This window comes from Lutra lutra, chromosome 5 (assembly GCF_902655055.1).
Source record: "Lutra lutra chromosome 5, mLutLut1.2, whole genome shotgun sequence".
Lineage (NCBI taxonomy): Eukaryota > Metazoa > Chordata > Mammalia > Carnivora > Mustelidae > Lutra > Lutra lutra.
This window is the reverse complement of record NC_062282.1, coordinates 24,123,296-24,150,502: the sequence shown is the minus strand read 5'-3', so window position 1 is coordinate 24,150,502 and position 27,207 is coordinate 24,123,296.

The window sequence follows — 27,207 nt, the reverse complement described above, 5'->3', positions numbered from 1 at the left end:
TTTCTCCTTCTCCTTCTCCTTTTTTTTAAAGCAGCCCAGAAACAGATACAGGGGTGAAAGACAAAGAGAAAGGTAATGCAGTTCAGGATTTGGGAGAGATCTTCTAACTTGCAGAACTGTCCAAACATAAATTTGCTTCTTTCAAACGTATTGCATAATCAGCTGAAAATATTTCAGAATAAGCCAGGAGAAGAGCTGTGCTGGATTATGCTGAGAGGATTAAGTTAAGAGACAGTTCAACTTGGATTTTAAGAGCAACATCAACCCTTATTTTCTACCTTCCTGGAAAGCAGTGGTTAGAAAACAAGAGAAACCATAGTATCAGTTCCCTCCCTTGAGTAAGACAAGCAGTATCTCCAGCTTTACTAAACTGTTCTATGTGTTCTTAAAAAAAAAAAAAAAGAAAAGAAAAAGAAAAAAGTACCAATCAATACCCTTTTTATGTGTTTATATGATTTTGTTATATTAATATGTCTTTACTGGCTTTGTATCACAGGGAAAGATATCAAAAGTTGTACCAGTGCCCCAAAGATGAGCACATATGCACCCGCACGTGCACACACACACTCCAAGCATTTAGTATGTGAAAGATACTTTATTTCATGCTTTTAGATTAAATGGGGCAAATCAAATGGCATGAAGTGATAATGAACCCAGAGCTAAACTATTTTTTCTCATGGAGCATGTGGAAGAAATCCACTTGACTCTACCTTCAAAGAAGCAGTCATACAAAACACTTCATCTGGACACATTTCAAAACTATGAGTAATTCATAGAATTTGTTGGTAAAAATATATATTCTGCCAGAAAACACATATACAACATTCACACAGACACACAGACACAGATACACACACACTTTTACTATGCTACATAGAATGACTTAAAATGAAGACGTAGGGTGCCTGAGTGGTTCAGTCATTCAGCGTCTGCCTTCAACTCAGGTCACGATCCCAGAGTCTTGGCATCAAGTCCTGCATCAGGCTCCCTGCTCAGTGGGGAATCTGCTTCTCCCTCTCCCACTCCCCCTGCTTGTGTTGTCTCTCTGGCTGTCTCTCTCTGTCAAATAAACAAATAAAATCTTAAAAAAAAAAAAAAAAAATAAAATGAAGACATGTGTTTGAATAATGGTACACTCATTGCACTTTTTAAGGTCTGAAAATACTTGAAAATTCAAATGTAAAAATCAAGGAAATTTTCAGGTTTTAAAAAAAGGTTGTAGAGGACAGAGGGCAAATTTATAGTTCTTTTCTTTTAGGGACATTTTAAAAATCAAATTGAAAGCTGTCTCTAACATTTTTCCAAAGAAGACATCTAAAGAAGAAGGGTAACAAACAAATGAAAAGATGCTCACCATCACTAATCATCAGGGAACTACAAATCAAAACCACTTTGAGGTACTGCTTCACACTGGTCAGAATAGCTATAATGAAAAACACAAGAAACAATAGGTGTTGATGAAGATGGGGAGAAAGGGGAAGCCTCTTCCATGGTTGGTGGGAATGCAAATTGGTGCAGCCATACTGGAAATAGTATGGAGGTTCCTCAAAAAGTTAAAAGTAGAACTACCCTATGATCCAGCAATTGCACTACCAGGTATTTAACCAACAGATACAAAACTACAGATTTGAAAGGATACATGTACCCCCTTTTTTATAGTAGCATTACCAACAATGGCCAAACTATTGAGAGAGCCCAAATGTCCATCAACTGATGAATGGATAAAGAAGTTGTGGTATATATATGTGATGGAATATTACTCAGCCATCAAAAAGAATGAAATCTTGACATTTGCAACAACATGGGTGGAGCTAGAATGTACTATGCCAAAGGAAATAAGTCAGAGAAAGACAAAGACCATATGGTTTCACTCATGTGGAGTTTAAGAAATAAAACATGAAGATATGAGAAGGGATAAAAAGTAAAGAAAAGAAAGAAAAGGAAACACACTGTAAGAGACTCTTAGAGAACAAACTGAGGGTTGCTTTAAGGAAAATTGGTGGGGGAGATGGGCTATGGGTATTAAGGAGGGCACTGGGTATTGTAAGTGATGAATCACTGAATTCTACTCCTGAAACTAATACTGTACTGAATGTTAACTAGGTATATTAGATTATGTTAGATATATATTATATAGATATAACACTGTATGTTATACTAGATATATAGGTGTGATAACTAGATAATATTGCACTCTAGTTAACTAAGTAGAATTTAAATAAAAATTTGAAAAGAAAAAAAAATGAAAGCTGTCTTTAACAAACATATAACAAACCCCAAAATTACACTTGTATGCTGCTCTACTATTATCTCATCATATTTTTAAAAAGATTTTATTTACTTAACAGAGAGAGAGAGAGAAAGAGAGGGAACACAAGGAGGTGGGATGGGAGAGGGAGAAGCAAGCTTCCTTCTGAGCAGGGAGCCCAATGCAGGGCTCGATTCCAGGACCCTGGGATCATGAACTGAACTGAAGGCAGGGGCTTAATGACTGAGCCAACCAAATGCCCCTCATCATATTTTTCTTTCCGCTTATTCCTCTAAATTCATTAACCTTCTCATTCTCAAAAAATAACATTGAGATTTGTGCCAAAACTTACATATTCTTTTAAAAAGGAAATATTTGAAGCAAATATATGAGTTCATTTATTCCAATTTTTGTTGACTGTTTTGAAATAAACTTTTTAAACTTTGGAAGAGTTTTAGATTACAGAAAAGTTGTAAAGTAATAGAGAGTCTACATGAACCCTTCACTCAGGTTCTTTTATTATTAATATTTTATATTAGTATGACCTGTTTGTCACAATTAACGAACTGATATTAATAATTCTTTCCTAAAGTACATAGTTTATTCAGATTTTCTTAGTTTTATTTAATGTCTTTTTTTTTTTCCCCGTTTCAGGATCCCTTTCAGGAAACTATATTTATTCATTTATGTCTCCTTAGGTTCCTGTTGGCTATGCCAGTTTCCCCGACCTTCCTTGTGTTTGGTTTCTGGACAGTTTTGAAGAACACTGATAAGGTATTCTTTTAGAATGCTTCTCAATTAAAACATATGTGAAAACTTTATCAGGAATGGGTATAGGATTTTTAAAATTCTCTGCATCTGAATATGATCATATGTTTTTCTTTTAATCAGTCGATATGGTAGATTATATTTGCAGATTTGAATGTTGAAAACAGTCTCATATACTTAAAATCTATATTCCAGTTGGTCTTGGTGCATAATTCTTTTCATATGTTTTTGGATTTGTTGAGGATTTTTGCTTATGTTTTCTGAGAGAGTTTGGTCTATAAACATCTTTTTTTATTGTAATATTTGTATCTAGTTTTGCTACCTGGGTTATGCTGACTTCACAACATGCACAAGGACTGATATTCCTGATTTTATCTTCTTGAAGAGATTTCAGAGACTAAGCATTATTTCTACTTTAAATGCTTCAGAGAATTAGCTTGTGAAATAATAGTTTGGTGCTTTTTGGAGAAGGTTTTCAATTATTGATTAAATTTTATTATAGATAAAAGGCTACTAATGTTCTCTATTTCTCCTGTGAGTTTTGGTAAATGTGTCATTGGTCCATCACATCTAAATTTTCAAATTTGTGTGTATAAAGTTATCTTTAATATTCCCTTATTGGCCTTTTTATGTCCATGTATTAGTAGTGATAAACTTTTTTTTTTTTTTTTTTTTTTTTTGGATATTTGTAATTTGTGCTGTCTCTGTTTCTTGGTTAGCCTGGCTAGAGGTTCATTAATTTTACTGAAGTTTTCCTAAAAGAATAAAAATGGCTTTAGGGGGCGCCTGGGTGGCTCTGTGGGTTTAGCCTCTGCCTTTGGCTTAGGTCATGATCTCAGGGTCTTGGGATTGAGCCCCACATCTTGCTTTCTGCTCAGCAGGGTGCCTGCTTTCTCCTCTCTGTCTCTGCCTGCTTCTCTGCATACTTGTGATCTCTATCTGTCAAATAAATAAATAAAATCTTTAAAAAGAAAATGACTTTAGGTGTTGTTGACTTTCTCCATTTTGTTTTCAATTTTGTTGAATTCTGTCCTGATTTTTATTTCCTTTTTCTTCTTCTTTAAGGTTTACTTTACCCTTCCTTCTCAAGTTGTCTATTGGACAGATTAGGTTATCATTGCTATATACGTTTTTTTCCTTTCTAATGTATATATTATTTACAAGTGTGTTATTTAATCTACAAATATATGGAAATTTCTGAATACCTTTCAATTACTGACTTCTAATTCAATCTCATTGCTACCTGAGCAGTTAATTTATATGATTTCTATTATTTTAAATTTGCTAAGGCATTTTGTGGCCAAGAATATTGTCTAGCTTTGTGAATGTTTCAAGGGAGATTGAGAAGAAAATATATTCTACTTTAGTTTGTATGTTGTATTCTATAAATATCAATTAAATCAAATCAGTTGATAGTGTTCATGTTCATTATCATAGTGATAATGTTCCAGCCATTTATATCTTTATCAATTACATGCATGCTTAATCTCTCAATTATTGAAAAAAGATATTGAAGTATCCAACAATGATAGGATAGCTGTCTATTTCTCGTCTCATTTTCTGTCAATTTTAGCTTCATATAATTTGAAGCTCTTTTGTTAGGTGCACACATGTTTAGGATTGCTGTATATTCTTAGAGAATTGACCCCTTTATCATTATATAATGCTTCTCTTTATCCCTGATAATCTTCCTTGTCTTAAGTTGGGTTTTGTCTCAAATTAGTATTGCTATACCAGCTTTCTTTTGATTACTGTTTGCATGGCATATTTTTTCATACTTTTATTTATTGGGGTCATTTTATTTTATTTATTTTTTAAAGATTTTATTTATTTATTTGAGAGAGACAGCGAGAAAGTGAGAGAGCAAGACATCACAAACGGGGATCCCAGAAGGAGAGGGAGAAGTATAATGATGCTCTGCTCACTGTTCCCATTAACTGTTTTACCTTTGGAAGCATGAAGACTTGATCCAACTACATAGGAAAATAGTAGCAAAGGGGGATAGGTCAAATAGTTTCATTTACTTGATAAAATCGATGTCATGAGTAACATTAGTCCTTCAGTATACTCTAGATTGTCTTTGCTGAATATTTTTACCCCTACATATTTTGATAGTTAAAAAATGCATAGCTTTCCTTTCTCTGCTTTCCTCAGAAAAATATTTTAAGACCGTGTCCTTAACAGGTAATCAATCATATTTCATAAGAATGACGAAAAGTCTCAGAAGATGTATGTATAAGTATATGTAATGGTTTTAATGCACTGACAACAGATGTGTGAGATATTTGCAAAATATATGGATTGTAGTTTTTGGCCTCTGTTCACTTGCAGAGTTCATAATATAATTATAATCTACTCCACTTACATTATGCTCAAGTACAGTACTCCCAACAAATATATCTTCAAAATCAGCATTTCTTATTACAATAAGGCATTCTTTAAGAATAACTAGTACCTCCAAAGAATAAAGTGAAGATTAGTAAATTTATGATTAAAATGGAAGTCCAAGAGAGATCAGATTTTCTAGGTAATATTCATTCTCCACAGGGTGCAAAACTCCCTAAGAATAAAACAAATACTTCCTAGAGCTGAAAGGCTTCAATTTGGAAAGAAATGCTTATACTAGCACATTGTGTTTATTTTTACCATCACATTTCTTTGACATATAGAAGAGTTATATTTCCTCATTATATTTCAATTAGCTTCTTTTGGAAAAAAAATATTTTGTCACTGCAAGATATATTTGAATAGAAATATAGAACACAAATATATGGAAACTAAAATCTTTTGAAAATAAAGAAAAGAGATCGAAAAATAATGGTTTTTTAATGTAATAGCTTATTTCGCATAGTAAATGCATCTTAAAATACTAGTATTAATACTGATAGGTCTTTTGTTGTTAAATGTTATAAATTTAATGATAATTGTCAGATGCACTGGCTTTTTATTATTCTTATTGATATTACATAAAGATATGTTATATCTCTACTTTGGCATATTCTAATAACATCTTAATCACCTGCACATCTTTTTCTCTCTCATCAAAACCTATACTCTCTACTACTACATTGTCAGCATTATCACTGTTGTGTGTGTGTGTAAATAATTAGGAACACTATAATTGGAAATATTTGGTTTGTTTAATTTTTATGTTTCTTAGAAATGGTTCATTCAATTTATATATTTATTAATTTCAATGCTGCTTTTTAATTCAGTTCATCTACCAGTGCTACTTTTAAAATTATTTCATGTGTTCTTCCTCTGGGTTTACTTCTAGGTGAAGTACATTTGTTTATAATTCTTTCAGTGAGAGGTCATGTATTGTAAGCTTTTAGATTTTATCTCTTCAAGTGTCATTATTTATGCAAAGTAGGCTAGCTGGGTATAGAATTTTGGATTAGCCATCATTTTTCTTCTACACTTCTAAATTTATCACTTAATAATCTGATACTATTTCTTTGGAAATTTTAGTAAGGTTATTCATTTGTGGGTACTCTGTATTCTGTATCTTTATTTTTAGTATTATAAAGTTTCATTAGTATTTCTGTAGGTAAGAAATGATTTTTATTCATTCTCCTAGCTAATTAGTGTGTGCTTCAAATGGAAGACTTGTGTTTTTCTATAGTTCTGGAAGTTTCTAAGCAACATTCTTTTCAAATATTAATTTTGCTGTATTCCTCCCTTTATCTTGTTTCTGAAATTCCTATTAGATGACTACTGAGTTCTGCCATCTGTGTACTTATTTTCTTCATATTCTTTCATAAACACACATGCATGCACATATATGTGCGTGCACACACACATATTTTACCTTGGTGTATAATTCTGACAGAGTTGCTCAATATTATCAATTAAGTCATTTAGTCTTCCATTTATATCTAATACAGTTTATGCCAATTCTAAATTCTCTATTTAAATTGTGTATCTTTTCTTTAATTTTGGAAATTTTATTACCCTCTTTTGCAGAAGCCAAAACTTTACTAGGGCTTAAAATGATTACTTTGGCTTTGGTTCTAAAATGAATCTTATTGTAAATGGTGACTACTTAAAATACCTGGATGGTTTTGTAAAAGTATACTATGTAATTGTGAGGAGTTGCAATCTTGCTGGTTAATGTAATTATAAGGTTAAAAAAGATAAAGAATCAGAAACTGAGTGTTTTATGAAAAGACCTGTAGATATTAACCTCTTCCTTTGTTTTTTTGTTTTGTTTTGTTTTGTTCTGTTTTCTAAAGTTTTCAGTTTTATTGAGGTATAACTGAAAATTAGAATTGTGAGATATTTAAAGTGTATATCATGTCAATTTAATATGCATATACATTGTGAAAGGATTCTTCCCATTTAATTAATTAACATATCCACCATCTCACATATATCTTTGGTGAGAATATTTAAGCTATATTCTCAGCAAATTTCAATTATAAAATATGATGTTATGAACTGTAGTCCCTATGTTCTACATTACAACCCTTGGACCTTAACTTATTATTAAAAGTTTATGCCTTTTTAACAACCTCCCCCAATTTCTTCCACCCCAGCCTTGGCAACCACTTTTCTACTTTGTGTTTCTATGAATTTTCTTTGTGTTGTTTTGTTTTTAGTTTCCACATTTATGTGATACCAGGCAGTATTTGTTTTTCTCTGTCTGGCTTATTCAGTGAGCACAATGCCATCAATGTCCAATCCATGCTGTCACAAACTGCAGAATTTCCTTTTTTCTTGTGGTTGCATAATATTCCAGCATACATATAAGCTGATCTTCTTTGTCCACTCACCCATTTATGGACACTTAGGTTGTGAATAATGTTGCAGTAAACATGGGAATGGATATATCTCGTTGATAATCCGTTTTCATCTCCTTTGAGTATATATCCGGAAGTAGAATTGTTGGATCTTACGGTAGTTATTTTTAAAAATTTTTTTTAAGAAACTCATATTGTTTTCCACAGTGTCTGAACCAACTTACATTCCCACTAACACTGTAAAAGACTTCCCTTTTCTCCAAATCCTTGTGAACACTTGGCTCTTATCTCCTTTATGATAGCTGTTCTAACAGGTATGAGAAATATTTCATTGTGGTTTTGACTTGATTTTCTCTGATGCTTTGTGATACTGAGCATCTTTACATGTACTGGTTGGCCATTTGGGTGTCATCTTTGGAAAAAAAAATACTTATTTAGTTCCTGAACCCATCTTTTAAATGGATTTTTTTGTTGTTGTTATAGAATTGTAGGAGTTCTTTATATATTTTGCATATTAATCTCTATCTGATATATGGCTTGCAAATATTTTTCCCACTCTGAGGTCCATATCTGGTTTGTCTGGTCTTAAAATTTGAGATATTAACCATTATGCTAGCCTATAACAAAAGTTGGTTATTTGTTTGAGTCAGGCCTATTTTATCATGTGTTGTTTATGAAAGGAATTATGAGAGAATAGAAAAAAACCTAAATTTGGAGTAAGAATACTTGGTATAAAAAAGCTCTGTTGTCAATATAAGCATCACCTCTTGAACTTTAAATAAATCATAGTCCCTATGTCTCATCTCCAGAAATTCTGATTTAATTAGTCTAGGGCAAGGCCTGGGCATTTTATAGATGCAGAGCACTACAGGTGGTTGTACAGTGCCAATGGGCATGTAAAGCAATAGAATTGTGTAAAGTACTATATGTATGAATGTTTGTCTCTACTAATTAACAGAATTTTAGATCTTAGGATCACAATTCTGCAAAGCATGAGGTTCCCAATCTGTGAAATGGGAAGAATATCAAAACCTATTTTACTACTTCACTTGTTTCAGTTAACAAATAATGTATTTTTAATGCATTTTGCCAATTATTGCATACCTGCAAACAAGTTATTATTCTTAAATAGCCTCTAGATTCCTTTATCATAAAATATCAGTGTGTCTTCCAATTAGTGATTCTAAAGCACCAATATATAACACTCAAAACACTGTTGCAGAAGATCAATACCATACTGAAAAAAGGTGAATTTTGGCTCTGTTACACATTCCTCCCTACATCTTCAATGTAAATACAGCAATAGCCCCCACTGTGGTCACAGTTTTGATACTTTTTCCTTGTGCTTTTATGGCTTTTATGATTTATCTTGTAAGTGTGAACCACATATATAACATATTTCATGGAAATAAAGGGGAGATAATCATGTAATAAGTGAGTGTGGTAGTTATTTTTAAACTTACCTACTGTGATTATGTAGAGTGAATTCTCAATGTGACTCTGAAAATGTCAATGTAGTAGTGATTATCACATATATACACTCATTTTTGTCAATGATTGACAAGTAAGGCACATTGGAGAAAATTGCTAAGGAATACTTGTCTTTTTAATGAACTTTGTGGTGATATTACTCTTAAGGAGTGGGTGTTTCTTTTATATTTTAACCAATTCATTCTTTTCCTTTTAGCATTTCTCTTTCTTTCCCTAATTTGGCCTTAAGATAATTGATAAACAAGTTTTCAATATAGATGAAATCAGTACTATAATCTTTCTTGTTCCTTCATCCACCAAACAAACTGTTCCTAATTTTTGAGCAAAAACCAAAAAACCAAAAACCAAAAACAAAAACACAAAACATTCCACTTCATGAGGTAATGCAGTGATTTCAGTAATATATCTATTTTTTATATGGATTTACTGGAAAAGACTATAAATGGCTACCTATATATGTTTAGTTGTGGTTATTTTATCTTCTTGGTACACATCAAGTTAGAGGATGTACCACTTGTAGTGTTAAGAAAGCCAGCATTGCAGATGATGGCACTGGTTTTATTTGAATGTAAAGTCTTCAGATATACAATTATCCACGTCATTGCTTTGACAGGAAAGAGATGTGTCATGTGTCCCTGAGAATTCAAATGAGCCAAATTTCTAAGCAACTCATCTCCACCTATATCCGGCTCTTTGCATTCTAGGCTGAACAACTGACTTTCTCTGCTTTACTTTCTCCAAACTGCATAAGCTGCAACATTTTGCAGAGTAGCTTAAGAGCAAGTTAAGAGCTGTCAACAACAGAGCCTCTGTTTCTATGGCCAGTTCACTCTGTGTGCTGCTTCATGACAAAGTTGACCACTTATACCATGTCATCCTCAGTTCTAGATGTGTTCAAGACTGGCCTTTGGTTTTATAGCATAACAATTGCCCATGTCCAAACATTTTCCCCTGTATTTGAAAATATATTTTCTCTTGGTCTATAGCTCTTCCTGGGATTAACTTAAGAAATTTCCTTAGCAATCTGATAGCTTATTGAGCTCCTTTTATGAATGTGCCCCATTCAGTGTGTGAAGTACATCATGCCATTGGTCTGTCAGAAACATGGACTTCTGATTTGCTTTCATGCACAATTCATTGAAGAGTGTTACTGGGTATTGCTATTGTTGTTTTGTTTTGCTTTATAAAATGTGCTGATCATAACATTTTAGATGAGTGCATGAATCATGTTTGACTAAATTGCTGAAAAGCAAATGGAAGATGGCAACAAATTCATGAACATTTTGTGAACAAGATGCTCCCTGTGTTAAGCTATTTCCTATGTAAATTATTCTTCCTTGGCAGTGTGATTCTGTTCAGTTTTAAATTATTATAGTACTATGGAATTTTATAGTTGGCAGGGGCCTTTGAAAACCTTATTTTTAACAATAAGGAACCCAATAGTGGAGAAAGAGAGTCTGCCACCCACACAAAAAATACTGTTAATTAATAATAGACTTAGGTCTCAGGTCTTCTCATCTTCTCTTTAGTTTCCTGCTTAAACTTCAAGCTTCTCATCCAGGTAATCTATTTTAAAGACATATATGAGAGCACCTATTTCATAATGACTAATTTCATATTTAGTTCATTTGCTTGTTGCTGTTGCAAAGCATACATACAAAAATCAAATCAAACAAACAAATGAGTACTTTGCTAGCAAATACTAACATTTGGTTCAGGGCAAATGTTTCTTATTTTCTATCCCATCTAAAATAAACATTAACTTTGCTGTATTTTGTTTAAATGGCATGTTTTTAACACATCAATAAAATTTTATTTAATTTATGTGCCACAGCTGTCAACTACATGCAAATCCTGTTAGTGCAGTGATATGGAAACCTTTCTCTGAAATCTTGTTAAAAATACCTCTGGGAATTCATATTCATATCCATTTAAGAGAGTGGATGAACAGAATTTGCCTAACGTAATTGGGGGAAAAAAAATCAATAAGATTCTCTTATCAACTGTCCTCACTGCCTTCTGGTTATACACAATATAAAGAAGGAACTATTCCTAGCCTTTAATTTATTTTATTTATTTTCAAAATTGTATTTTAGTTTTTCTAGAAAGTAGAGCAAAGATGAATATTCTATGAATTTTGGATAAAGATTCATTACTTCAAGTACTTGAAGGTTAAGTTAGTCATCTTTTTCTTATATATCAGCCATTTAAAAGTTATCTTAGAGATGAGGTGGTAAAATAAACCTCTCTTTTTACGGGATGCTGGAGTTTAGAAAGAGTAGGTCATTACTCAAGACTACTCAGAGAGCAAGACAAGACTTTAACCCGGGGAATCCAACCTCTCACTACCCTCTTTTCACTGCACTGCATTTTCTTTAAGGACACAAATAACCCAACACTACACATATCTTTGATCCATTCAGAAATAGTTTATCACATAAAAATAGCATAATTTATTTAAGTTGAAAGGATTTGTTGATTAAAAATGGGCAAATATATTTTGAAAAATTAGAATACTTTTCAAGACTTAAATTCTAGTGATATCAAATTGATAACCTTTTGTTCAAAATTCTACAAATATCACTGAGGGTTGCTGGTGGGGAGGGATAGGGTGACTGGGTGATGGACATTGGGGAGGGTATGTGCTATGGTAAGTGCTGTGAATTGTGTAAGACTGATGATTCACAGACCTGTACCCCTGAAACAAATAATACATTATATGTTAATAAAAAATTCTACAGATATTATTGTCTTAGTGAGTTTAGGCTGCTATAATAAAATAGCATAAACTGGGTGGCTTATCAGTAAAGAGTTCTTTTTCACAGTTCTGGGAATTCCAAGATCAAGGTACAGGATGATTTGGTGTCTGATGAGAGAGCTCTCTTCCTATTTGTAGGAACCATCTTCTTATTATGTCTCCTCTGGTCTCTTATTGTAAGGACACTAAGTCCAGTCATGAGGGCTTCACCCTTAACACCAAATTATCTCCTTAAGACCTCACCTCTGAAGACTATCACTTTGGGATTAGAGTTTCAATATATGAATTTGGGGGGAAACACAAATATTCAGTCCATTAACATTATGGACAAAGCTATAGGCGAGACATGTCCTTTTATCTCCCACCTTGAAATGATTTGCATAATCATTTAGAGGCAGAGCCAACAAATACTTGTGAGGAGTCAAATAGCTTCTCTCCAAAGCACAGGTGCGCTGGCGCTACAGGCCAGAAGGATGGTATGGGTGGTTGAGCCAAAAGGCAGGAGATAAACTCCTTGTTTAAGCTGAAAAACTATAAAAATAGCAGCTATCAATGCAAGAGAAGGTACATTTTGATTATCCTAAATTAAAATATTTGAAATATTTAGAATTTTTGTTGGCTACATCGATAATTCCTAACCAAATAATGAGATAAATGATCTATTTGGAATTTAAAGTTATGCAATTATAATAGCAATTCCTTAACCAGAGAAAAATTCATATTTCAGCCATTAAGATTTGTAAATCAATTTTAAATGCCTCCAAAATACTTTGATTCTATATCTCTTTGATGCCAAATAGCCTGTAAATTTCCTGAATGTAGAATCAAAATTCAGCAGTTTTGGGAGCAGGATATAAAACTGTTTTAGGGGTAGAAAAAAAAGAATGACTTAATTGTAAATATTGCTCAGTTACAATCTTTTTGATTATGGTGCCATTCAAAGATAGAAAACATAATTTTGTGGACATGAACCTGCAAAGTGATGTCTCCCAGTGTAATTTCTGATAGCTTTACTTGGTTACCTAAAATAGACACTGTCTTCAAATAAATATATCCCATTTCACATTACTTAATTTTCACAATATCTTTAAGAAAACAATGTGAAACACTTGATCCTTTAAATGGGTACATTATTTCTGTAGATGAGATTGAAATAGATTAACTTATTCATGACACCAAATATAGTTTTAAAGTTGTAATCCAGAATTGGAAAGTCCTAAGTGCATTTCCATTAATTAAAAAAAATTAAATGTTGGCTTTTTTTATTATTCTGCTGATGAGAAGCAAGTAAGTGCAGTTAAGTGATTGTGCGCTGTGGAGGCATAAAATTTGGTACTATCAACTAATCAGTATGCTCAGTCATCTGTTCTCACTTTACATTTAAAAATGTAAAGGCCTTTCTACAGTACTGCTTCTCTGTTTATCTGAAGGTTATATTCAAATTCTTAGCTTTCTAAAAATCAAGTACACATCAAAACCCCAGAGAAATATCCCATCCATCACCAGTTTTTATCTTCAACAAAAGCATTATTTTTTCTAATAAGATATTCATGAGATATGTTAAATTCATTTATTGAGTTCTAGATTCCATCAAAAATATAGCAATAGAATTGAGTCATGCAGACGACTGCATCAAAGAGTGAATGATTGGAAACCAAATGTGCTGTACTAGTCATCATCTCACGTTTTAAATAGAGAGGAAGACCATAATCTATAATTTAATTCAATGAGCTTTTAAGTAATGGTACATACTGTTGTTTATGGTTCAAGCATTATAGCCACAGAATTCTTATTTGATGGGAATTGGGACACCATCCCATTTCTGATTGATTCAAGTTTAACAACAGATGGGCCCCTCATAAGGAATGGAAAACAGTGAGGGCAATGCAATGTTACCTGAAAAAAAAGAACGTGTCAAAATGCTCTCAATTAAATTAAAATGATAAGATTTGAGATTTGGTTTGGTTTGGGAAATGGTTTTTGTTGTTGTTGTTGTTGTTGTTAATGTTTGCAAGTCTCTGTTTTATAATGAAAAGAAAAAAGAATTTTAGCTCCTAGGCAACCTGTTAAGTATCCTAAAGATTTTGCTGTTTAGAGCTCCCTGGTTATACTGTGCACATAATGAATTGTCCCCCTTGATGTGATAAATTATGTATTAGAATAATGGACAGATCAATCAGTGGCGCTGTGTAAGTGAAACACAGCTTTTGGCAAAGCAGGGTCTGCATGTTTACATTTATCACCCAAATACCTTGACTTTGATGTAGACCTTTGAGAAGCATTTATTAATCATGATTTCATTAACATTTTTGGCAAACTAATGACTTTTATTTGTCAGAAATATTGCTGATGATATACTGGTGGTGTCCAAAAACACTAATCTTCTTTTTGCTCCTTAACCTTCTGTGTGATTGTTAAACAATAACTTTCATGAAACATCATACTTTAGATTACTAGAAAGGTCTTGGAGTCCGAACTAATCAGACTATATATCTGCTGGTAGACAAATGCTGTGGGCTTGTCCAGTACAGTTCTGGTTGGGATTCACTCAGGACACTTCTTTTGTTGAAGACTGAAGTGTTCTACTTTAGGGGAAAATGAATGGTTTGCCAGTAATATAGATGGAATGATTAACAGTGCCAATTACTAGTATTTTAGTATATTACAATGACTATGAAAAATTTGAATTTGAGTAAACTACTCAAAATAACAAAGTGTCTTTTGCTATATGACCTCTTTTTATTCTATAAATATAAACATCTGTTGTGATACAAACTCTAAGCAAGTTATTCTGTGGGGAGAGAAAATTGAACTTTTCCATAACTCCAAGGAATGTACAATCTACTTGGCTAGACATAAATTGTTATTAAAGAGACTAATAAAATGCACTATATGTGGATGAAATACCTATAAATAATAAAATGAAAAAAATGGGAAAATGGATAATATAAAATACTTTTACTTTGTTTTATTTAAATTCAATTAGCCAACATACAGTACACCATTAGATTTTTTGTTTTTAGAATTTTTTAAAATTTGAGAATTCATTGTTTATGCACCACACCCAGTGCTCCATGCAATACGTGCCCTCCATAATACCCACTACCAGGCTCACCCAACTCCTCAAGCCCCTCCCCTCCAAAACCCTCAATTTGTTTCTCAGAGTCCATAGCCTCTCATGGTTTTTGGTGTAACATTCAATGATTCATCAGTTGCATATAATTACTTTGAAAGGAGGAAGAAATCTATGATTTTTTTCTATAAATTATATTTAGTAGTTATAATTTAAAATTAGTCTTTGAGGTTATCTGGGAGAATAATTCTACTAGTCTTCAAAAAATAATTATTGAAATATGTTCTTGAATCAATAACAGCATAAGGTATTAATTCTGTAAGTTTATTTTTCTATTTTCATAAAAATTTAAATTAATATAACCTTTATTTATTCAAAATTACTAAAAGAATGAGTTAATTTTCTAGGTAAGAAAACAGGTGTTTTGTGTGGTTTTATTGGCTAATGAGAATCACCCAAGTGAACTAAATTTTTTAACCGTCCATGTTACTGATATAAGAGTCCTCAGTCTTATGTTGGAAATTAAATATATTTCTGACTAAATAGAAATGAAGTTGACCCAGTCTCAAGACCATGAATTTCACCAAAGAGATGCAAGCCAGATCCCAAACTGCCTGTCACTGAAACTTCCCAAATTTCCTCAGCTCCTCTGCCCCTGAATAGGAGGGCATTGTAAGAGCCAAGTCTCTTGGTGGGTACTATTTTTCTCATTTATTTTCTAATTGTTGATTTTCCTAAAATGGAGTATTTCTTTAACTCAGGTTTTTTTTTTTTTTTTTTTTTTTTAATGTTACACATAGATTTAACCCAGAAGAAAGAGTTATAAAGTTTAAGTTGATTGCCTCTGAAGGCAATTTTTTGTTTCTTTTCTTATATTAATGCATTTATATTTATAAATTTAGTGTATCTATTACTTTGATTTTTTTAAAGGTAAATATGCTATTTTTAAAAAGAGCCAATATATGGCCATTCTTTTCACTACATCTGTAATCTTGGGGTAAATACCCAGTAGTGCAATTGCTGAATCATAGAGTAGCTCTATTTTTAGCTTTTTCAGGAACCTCCACACTGTTTTCCAAAGTGGCTGTACCAGCTTGCATTCCCACCAACAGTGTAAGAGGGACCCTCTTTCTCCACAGCCTCTCCAACATTTGTTGTTTCTTGCTTTTGTCAATTTTTGCCATTCTAAGAGGTGTAAGGTGATATCTTAATATGGTTTTGATTTGAATTTCAGCCATCAGAAAGGGTGAATACCCAACTTTTGCATCAACATGGGTGGGACTGGAGGAGATTATGCTATAAATCAAGCAGAGAGAGTCAGTTATCATATGGTTTCACTTATTTGTGGAACATAAGGAATAGCATGGAGGAAATTAGGACAAAGAAGGGATAAACAAAGTGGGGAGGTGGGGAATCAGAGGGGGAGATGAACCATGAGAGACTATGAACTCCAAGAAACAAACAGCATTTTAGAGGGAGGGGGGTGGGGAAATGGATGAGTCCAGTGATGGGTATTAAGGAGGGCACCTATTGCATGGAGCACTGGGTATTATAAACAAACAATGAAGCATGGAACACTATATCAAAAACTAAAAAAATAAAAAAATAAAAAAATAAAGGCTAGTAGAAGAACAAACCAGTCAGGGGGAAGAGCAAATAAAAAGGCCCAGAGTCAGGAATAAGTTTGGTACATTCAGGTAATTGGGGTGGGGTGGGGAGGAGATTGCTAGAGCATGAGAGACTACTGGTAAAAAGAGGAGAGATCAAAGAATAGGAGACTATAAAAAGACTCCTCTGAAGTTTATTTCTGCCTCAAGGTTGCTCTCTGAAACCAGTTGTTATCTGGAAATGGTTGACTACCCCCATGTTCGATCCACATTCAACATATATCTTTCCCAATTAATTCCAAAGGCCATTCCGGAAAAAGGATTGTGTGCTTTATCTTTGTCCTAGGTCTTCCCTGTCCTAGCAAAGGATCTAAAGTATAGTCAATCCACAAAATGTATTTCATTTTCTTTTTGTTAATTAGAGATCAAAGAGGGTCTTAGGGATGTAGTTACAAGACATAATTTTGTAATCAAAAGAAGATGAAAACAAGTGGTGAGACAAACATCATTTGGTAGAGCTGGGATTATAATTTATGATTCTAGTCTCCTAATGCAGAGTAGCAACCTTATCTGATATTGTTATTGTAAGTATAAAGAGATAAAGCCAAAATAGTCCTAATAAGCCAAATTAAATTTAGGGGGGGTCTGAAATCTTAAAAGCTCCTTAAGAGCTAAATATAATATGAACAGTTTTTTTTTAATAGACTAAAAGAAAAGCTTTTTTTGTTGTTGCTCTTTTTTAAAATCAGTTTAGAGATTATCAAATAAAAATCAAAGAAGGATTTGTTTTTCACTTGGATAAGATGCGTATTATCCTCACCCCATAATTCTAGTTTACCTAAATGAATTTAGTATGTTCTGTGATGAAAATATCAAGTCATCAATAAATTAAATAGAAGAAACATCAGCAAAAGTAGACTAGAATAGGGGTATACTCACTGTCTATTTTCATTTTATTTGTCAAATTTTAGAAACCAGCTTATTGTAATAAAGAAAAATACATACTTAAACATTATAAGAACTTAATTTTAAAGTGTGTTTACTTTTACTCTTTTTGACCTTATCTTGTACATAAATATCAACCAAATGAAAATAACTTAAAAATAGTATTCTTTTTTAACATCTATGCCTACAGCCTGCACAGTGCAGTAAAATTAGTCATGTTAGCATGAGATCCATCTTACTAAATATCAAGTTTCATTTAAGAGTAACGGTATAAGGAATATGAAATTAGGTTGTCATAAGGGTAGCTTAAGTAAACTCTCTTCAGTGAAAAATAATGTAACATAGACATGAACTACGGATCAAAAGATTCCACATTATTTAGAAGAATGTACTTTTTTACCTGAGGCAGAAAATGCACTTTATCTTATCTTCAAAAAGCTTATTTCGTATTTGTTTTTGGCTCATCTCCCTAACACAGGCTCTGTTTGCTTCTGTACCACTTGCTTCATTTACCTAATTTGAAAAAAAATGTCCCTTTTCAATGCAAGTACTATTGTAATAAGTCACCTCAAGATTCAGAGAGAGAAGAAATCAGCAGTCCACCTTCCTCCATGAGGGAGAGATGAACCTGTTAAGGACTCAGGATGTTGTCAAACACAAACCTTTACTGACAGTTAATAGGGCCAGAGAAGGAGCGGAAGACTACCTTTACAACGTGGGAGCTGGCGGCTGTGAATTAGGCCAAAGGACTCATTGTATTGTCAACCACATATTGAAAGTGGAAATCTTAGGGATGAAGCCAGAACTTTACTTCTTTAGTGCTAAAGATGCCATAGAAATTGAACAGTAGAAGCCCTCACTTTATAAGAAAACTGAGCCCTGAGAATGTATGTTTTATATCACAAGTTTGTGAAAAGGTAGTACACAGGTCTGAATTTATAGAAATCTGAGCCCATTGTTCTCTCATATTATCCATCAAGTCAGTTAAAATTTAAATGGCATTTATTTATCAGGCATCTATTTTTGTTTTTTCATTCTTTTTTTTTTGCCTTCTTATTTTTTAAATTTAAATTCAATTAATTAACATAGAATGTATTGTTTGTTTCAGAGGTAGAGGTCAGTGATTCATCAGTCTTATAATACTCAGTGCTCATTACACCATGTGCCCTCCTTAATGTCCATCACCCAGTTACCCCAACCTCCCATGTCCCTCCTCTCCAGCCACCCTCAGTTTGTTTCCTCTGATCAAGAGTCTCTTATGGTTTATCTCCCTCTCTAATTTCATCTTGTTTTATTTTTTCCTCTCTTCCTCTATGATCCTCTGTTTTGTTTCTTAAATTCCACATATGAGTGAAATCATCTGATAATTGTCTTTCTCTGATTGGCCTATTTTGCTTAGCATATACCCTCTAATCCATCCATGTCATTGCAAATGGCAAGATTTCATTTTTGATGGCTTCATAATATTCCATTGTGTGTGTATTTGTGTGTTTGTGTGTATCTCACATCTTCTTTATCCATTCTTCTATCAGTGGACATCTGGGCTCTTTCCATAGTTTGGCTATTGTGGACATTGGGCTATAAACATTGGGTGCAGGTGACCCTCTGGCTCACTGCACTTTTATCTTTGGGGTAAATACCCAGTATTGCAATTGCTGGGTTGTTGGTTAGCTCTATTTTCAACTTTTTGAGGAACCTCCAGAGTGGCTGCACCAGCTTTCATTCACACCAACAGTGTAAGAAGGTTCCCCTTTCTCTATACCCTTGCCAACAACCGTTATCTCCTGAGTTGTTAATTTTAGCCATTCTGCCTGGTGTGAGGTGGTATCTCGTTGTGGTTTTGATTTGTGTTTCCCTGATGCCAAGTGATCTTGATTATCTTTTCATGTTTCTGTTGGCCATCTGGACGTCTTCTTTGGAGAAATGTCTGGTTCATGTCTTCTGCCCATTTCTTGACTGGATTATTTGTTCTTTGGGTGTTGAGTTTGATGAGTTCCTTATAGATTTTAGATACTAGTCCTTTATCTGATATGTCATCAGGTGTCTATTTTGTACCATTAGTTTTCTTATTGGAAATATGGCAGTGGGCCACAAGAGACCCCATTCCTACTTAGCCTTATGGAATTTAGTTTATGTGAATTATATTGATAGATACTTTCATAGCAACTAATAATAAGATTTTCAAAAAATAGACATTTGTTTTTTATGGGCTTTAAAATATTATATATTTTTTTCTTTAACCAAAAGACACACTGAATCACCAATAGAAACTCATTTATCCATTTTCTTTTAATCCTGAGGCTAGTTAAAAAATATATCTTATGATAAAATTATGCTACCATATACCAAATCTTAATTTCTAAGAACTTCTGCTTCTCAAGGAAGTCCAGGATTGTCTTCTAGTCAAACTGCTATGAAAACAAATACAATAACTGAGTAATTGGTAATGGCCCCGACTTCATGGTGGTTTTTTTCCCCATTGTGCATTTGACTCCCTTACATACAAGGCAAAATGATAAGGAATGAGCAATAACATCTTTGGAGGATATTATATTGCTTGAGAAAATATAAGAATGCAAATTAAGAGCATGTCTTAATTTTATACTTCATAAATTATGGTGGTGGGCACAAATTTCCTGGCTACAAACGATGAAAATTTGGTCACTGTGAATCAAACGAGGAATCAAAATATCCAAAGCTACATTTTCAGTTAAGCAATTTTGTTTATCAGCTATTCAAATTACATAGAAAGAATGATCTCAGAGTTGAAAGCAATAATTTTGTTGTTAATTACTTTAATATTTAACTTAATTTTCTGTTTTCTTTTTCCTCTAATTACTATGAACTGATCTTTTGCCTACCCCCACTCTGTCCCAACCCTAAATATATGGGAATAAAGCAAAGCTTCACAACTCAAAGGAATGGGTTGTTTATAGGGATAGAAAGACAGAAGCCTGAATTAGCTTTCCACTTGCCATTGACATAGTATTAGCCAAATGATCCTGACCTCAGTTCCGATACTGTGGGTAGCTTTGTATATTTTGGTTTTGCGTATTTTCTTAGACAATAAAATGAGTGTATTCCAAATGCTCCAAAGGAAGATTTGGTAAAATATTTACAGCATGCAGCCTGGATGATAATGTGAGTTTGTGGATGAGACAATGTCAAAGAAAGATGTTATTATCATAGAGAAAAATAGAGCTGCTCGTTATCAGAACCACTGATGCTGCTAGAAAAGAGAGCGGGAAGAGTATAATTTTTTTTTTTTTTTGCCTGTGTTTTACTTTCTGTTGGTGAGCATGTCACATAGGAATAAACTATTCATTTTAACATGGCTTAGGCATTCTTGGTATTTCACTGAAAGAAATAATGCAAAGCAAGAAATGTACTTCAAAGAAAATAATTTATGTCTGTGATATATTTAATCCTAAGGAGCACCAGATCAAGGGATATTCTCCTAACACATTTTTTTAAGTTATGATAACAGAAGTGTCGTAACCATAAGCATGATTCTACACCAATGATATTATATTATCTTAATAATCTTTGAATGTCCTAGAGGAAAAATGCACAGGAAGCAATGATCTGTCTTAGGCTAGACCATGCCCAGTATTGTTTTCAATCTTTTGCTCAATTTGGCTATATTATATCTTAACTGCAAATGTCAGATGTGGTCTACCAGATGATAACTAGTAATACTTCTTATGATGAGGTTAATGAAAGTGTTAAAATAGAGAACAGTGGAAGTTACACTGTAGAATACAATGCATATATATTTTCTATAAATTAAGACAAAAATTTTCAAACTAAACATAGTAGTATGACCTAGATATTTTACTAAGAAAACAATTACATATGCACAAAAATCTAAGTGATAATCCGTCGGGTTCAACTAATTTTTAATTTCCTCCTAACTCTGGCATTTTTAAAACCCTGCAATAATTCTCTCTCTGTTCTCTTTTGTTTTAAATTTATCTTCTTCTGTTACTGATCCTCTTATGTCTAATTCATACTATTCATGTCCACATCAACATGCTCTTGGCTGACCATACCCTTTAATTAGCATCCATATTACTATGGATAGAAAATTGTAAGTCTCCAAATACTCAAAGTTTACAATAATTACATATTTTAGTCATACTTTTTAAAAGGGGTTATTTGGCTTTAAACACCATTTTTGAAATAATGCCTTCAGTATTTTTTTGTGTGTTAATAAGGGCAATAAATAAGGGCAATTCATGATAATTGCTCTAATAACCACAAAAGCACAGTGGCTTAAAACCATTTCTTGTTAATATCATAGTTTAATGGGGGGTCAGTTGACTCTTCTGGGCATCTTGGTCATGTTAGCTTCCGAATATTGCATTCCATCTTTCTCCCTATTCATAGTATGCCCTCACTTTTGCCTTAAGGATGAAAACACAAAGTTCCATCATCCAGTCTCCACAGACAAAATCCCCAATCTCCAGGTTATCCAAAGCTTTCTCCATCAAGTCCAGATAGTTCTCTTTTCAGAAAAGTAACCTATGAATAATTGTAGACAAGTTTTTGCATACACACACACACACACTCAAACACACACCCTAAATATACAAGAATGGAACAAGGACAAAAATAACTGGAATAAAATCTCAAACTTAGGAAAGCAAAGAATGAAAGACATACAAAGTATCTGGTCCATCTGATTCTTGAAACCTGTAGAATCCAGGTAATGATACAGGTATCCTTGCTTCTTCCATTGTATGTCTTTGTCATATCACAATTCTTTGAATTTATCATCAAGAACTGAGGTCTATACTTTATGCAAGAAAATGGAGACATTTCAAAGAACAGGTTTAAAATGTCTTACTCCTTTGACCAAAACAAAGTCACACCTAGAAGTATGAGGTGACTGGTAGTGTAGTCTTCTGATATGACTAGTGGAAAAATGAAATGGTTTGAGGAAAATAAAACTGTATTTGCCACATTAGGATGGCTTGTATTCTTCTCATAGGACTGCAATTCTGCTCTTTTTCTAATCTGAAATCAACATATTGTTCTGTCTGTAATCTGTCTTCCTCACTAAAATGGGAGTAATATCTTTTTTTTGGGGGGGGGAAGTAATATCTTTAGAATAATTCTTTATTGATATAGTAATAATTCCATGATTGAATCTAAACTGTTCTCAATCTGCCCTGGATAGTAACATGAGAACCATGATACTTTTTGTATAGTATCATCAATATCCTCTATGATCACAGTGGCAAAGGGGATTTTGTATTTTGGAGTTTATCTGCAGTTGTCTAGAAAACAGCTGAACTGGCTAGACAGGTTTCTTATATGAGTGCCACTAAGCCAAAGTTCAGATTATTTAGAATATAATCTGAAGGGGCACCTGGGTGGCTCAGTGGGTTAAAGCCTCTGCCTTCTGCTCTGGTCATGACCTCAGGGTCCTGGGATGGAGCCCCACATCAGGCTCTCTTCTCAGCAGGGAGTCTGCTTCCTCCTCTCTCTGCCTGCCTCTCTGCCTACTTGTGATCTCTGTGTCAGATAAATAAATAAAAAATCTTAAATAAAAAAGAATATTATCTGAATATATTAGTTTGATCTTTTGAGCCAGATAAACATGCTCTTTCTACTCTGTATGTACATTTTCTCCTTGTATTATATGCATTGGTTTTGAAAAACCAGATCTATACTTTGCTCTGATCCAATTTCTCCCTTTTAATATTTATTTGTGTCACAAGATAAACTAAAGTACGTTAAAATATTCAAGAGTTTACTTTATTTCATCCATTTGAATCTGGCAGTGCCTAACTGAAAGTGGTTAGGGGAAATCTTTTTATATGGCATAGCTAGAAACAGAACAAGGAAATTATAGCTGATGTAGTTGTCTTGTTTGGGGAAAACTAGTATGGTATTTGTGATTGGTTGTTCTTAAATTCCATTTTCTCATATATAAGTGCATTTACAGAATTGACTATGGGTTAGGTTTTGGTTCGCTTAAATAGGCTACCAAGGCATTGGAGCTACCTCAGTTGATTGGACTTTTTGTTTAATGATTTAACATGTACAGAATCTAGGCACAAGATTAAAAAAAGATATTAAGTGAGCACTTAGTATTAAGTTTGTGTGTGTTGATCACTTGTTTATGTATAGTTGCTAAGACATTTAAATAAATATGATACACTATAAAACACATACTTTCTTTGTTAAAGTGTCAAAATGACTAAGTGTAGTCTACTGAACCAATGTTAATTTATCCCTAAACACAGACAAGGGTTCATTACTTGCTATCATTCAAGTATATGCATTGTCTAGCACAGGCTCTTCTGAATTGAGCGGGTAGTCTATCTTGAAAGTAGGGAGTAGGCTTTAGGATTATTAGGTGCTAACAAACAAGTAAACAAAACCAAGTCATTTTTATACCTAATTTGAGCTTATAATCTTGGAGAAGACAAGGTTAAAATTAAGTTTTGTTCTGATATTCTGAACAGAGAGCCACAATAGATCTTAATGCTATGCCGGAATTCTCCACAGTGCTTTGAATTGAAACACTTTTGCATTTTCAAAAATACTGAACTAAAAATAAACTTCTAAAGGATATATTTAAATACTAAAAACACATAAAAACTAAAATAAAAAATTAAATATATTTATCTATATTCAATCCATCTGAGCATAATTTAAAATTCTCATTTTATGTTAAACAGGCAACCTCAACCAATCAGGAGTAAATCTCACTTTGAGCAAGCATTAATGCTGGTAATGGCATGAGATAATGCTATTTTCTTAGCCCACCATTTGGATGGTATGGCCTTAAAATTACTATATGTCTTCAAAATTAGATCACTGAAGATATTCATATGCTTTCTACTTAGGAGAGTTTACATTTTTATTTGAAAGAAATAAATGCAGTAATTATAGCCATATCTATTTTCCTATATATTTAATCTATTTAGTCCCCCCAAGTTTCAGAATTATAAAATTTGTTATTCAAAAACTTTCAAGTTTCAAGAAATAGAATAATACATAGGCAAAGGAGGAAAATATAAAGGTGCGGTACTGCTTTTTCCTTTCCTTTCCTTCCCTTTCCTTTCCTTTCCTTTCCTTTCCTTTCCTTTTCTTTTCTTTTATTGATTTATTTATGTGAGAGAGAGAATGAGAGGGAGGGAGAGAGGGATAGGGAATCTTAAGCAGACTCTGCCCTGAGCACAAAGACCAATGTGGGGTTCCATCCTAGGACCCTGAAATCATGACCTGAGCTGAAACCAAGATTTGACCACCCAACAGACTGTGCCACCCAGGTGCTGCTGGATGCTTTCTTTTGCATATAAGCACACCCTTCCTCAGTCATGAAGGAACTTTTCCTACTTCACAGTACACATGATATACAAAGGCAACCCAAACTCTGGCTTATGCCTCAGAATAAATGTATGCAATTCCAGCTAACTAGAACAGCTAGAGAAGAGACTCAATAAGGTGAGGGTCTCGAATAACATTTGTACACAAAAACTACAAATAAAGAAATAGGTCACTTTAGTTTTCCATAGAAAGCTTAAAGCTCATTGTCAAAAGTGTATCTGATTTTAGTCTTCAACCCTCCTTCCTCCTAATACCAATTTCAGTTGAAAAGGCTGCACAGATTGATTTATAGTTGCATAAATATGCAGTCTTACATAGAAGTAGAGATACATGTCAATTTTACTAGTTCTAAACGAGAAGAGCTCTGACGGGATTTTCCTTGAGTGAGAAATAAAAAGTTTAGTTGGAATTAAAATCGAATACAAGAAATGGATTAAATCTATTCTGGGCAAATTTTAGAAGCAGTTTATGTGTTTTATTGAAAAATGTCACATCATAGCTCAACAGATTGTTTTGTGTTAATCTACCATATTATTTCAACAGAGGTACTGGTTTGAAAAAAAATATTGTCCCATTTAAATGCTAATGTAGATACTGCTAGGAGGTCTCTTCAAGATTATAGGTTCTGAGTACTCTCTTATAGAACATTTGGCCTTTATAGATAAAGTTCCTTTACTTCAGTTAAAAAGCTGTATCTATAAAAGGAAAATGACTTTGTCACTCTGTTGGTTCCTAATATTATTAAATATTTAGTAAGATTCAACAGTACACTAAACATTTATAAAGTAAGAATAGGATAATGTTTACTTTAATTAAGCTACTATCTGAAGACTCTTACGGGAGATAGATATACAGTACACACGTTTATGTATTGCTTTTCTGGGTAAGGTTAGGGTTCAGACTCATGAACAGCTTCTTTGTTATATTTCATTTATTTTTATGGAATTAGAAAAAATTACTTAAAATTTCCCTGAGTCCGCGATGGTAAGTTCATTAAAGTGAAGACAGATGTGTCCTGGAGTTTGCCCTTCCTGCACATTCTTATGCTTATGTTTTGCCTTTTTGGTTCTTATTTTGAGATTTATTCTACTAAGCAGTGTTGGTATCCAGAATAATCAAAAACCAGTATGTATGCTTATGGTTCATATTATGACACTAATTTTTTCTGTAATATATCATCAACTGTTAGAGCCTCAGGAGACATCTAAAATACATGCATTCACTTTGCCAGTAAAAAACGTGTGGCCCAGAGAACTTAAGACCCATTGACAAACCAGTGCTTTTATCAACCTGTCAATCATGGAAACAGGCAGACATCCAAAACAGTTAAAGAGCTATGCATCTAGCGGGGGTGGGGTGAGGGGGAGTGAGCGACAGACTGTGAAAAAAAATCAAAGCCACTGTCTTCAGTTAATGCAGATAAATGGGGGCCCAGATTACAGGACAGTTCCTGCAATGCTGCCACGTAAAAGACTGACATCACCTTCTTGAACGTGTTTCCTGGAAATGATACTGAAGCATTTTCCTTAGAGTGAGCTAAACATGCCTCAAAATGAATTCCTTGGTAAAGGAAAAATTCAACATATTTGTAGAAAAAAACGTTCTTTTTCTCTCTCTCAGGATACAGGGCAAGAAGAAAAAAAGCTGCTTTCTTGCCAAGTGATCCTCTTCTGTTATTAAAATATCCGTTATAGTTATGAGGTAAATTGTTCCCCCTTTAAAGTGAGACATTTCTCATTAAATTTTCAGGGTTAAATACCACTATTTTAAAGTTAGCCTCACATAAATACAGGTCAAACACTAGGCATAAATTCTTATGCTTAATATTTTTAGTGGACTAAGGAGAATGGGAATAACTTTCAATACTACCGTGTGCCAAGAGATGACTCAACCCACTCCTAACGTCTTTTGAAGTTAGTGTGAAATTTTCATCAGTGCAGTGGAACATGATACCATTTGGCATCACATGACAGGAGAGGGTCATTTGCCTATGAAGTTCACCTCTGCTCTTTTCTTATCGGGCTGTGATATATTCCGTTAAACTACTTGGTATCCACAGCCAAGTACCAAAGACTGAAATCACCTCTTCGAGAAGATGATGATAGTGCTGGAGGGGGTGGTGAATGGTGATTGGTAGTAACGTGACTAGGGACATGATCATTATATTGAACATCAATCGAGGACCTCCTAGGTGTTAAGCATTATTTTTATTTTAAATGTATTCTATCATT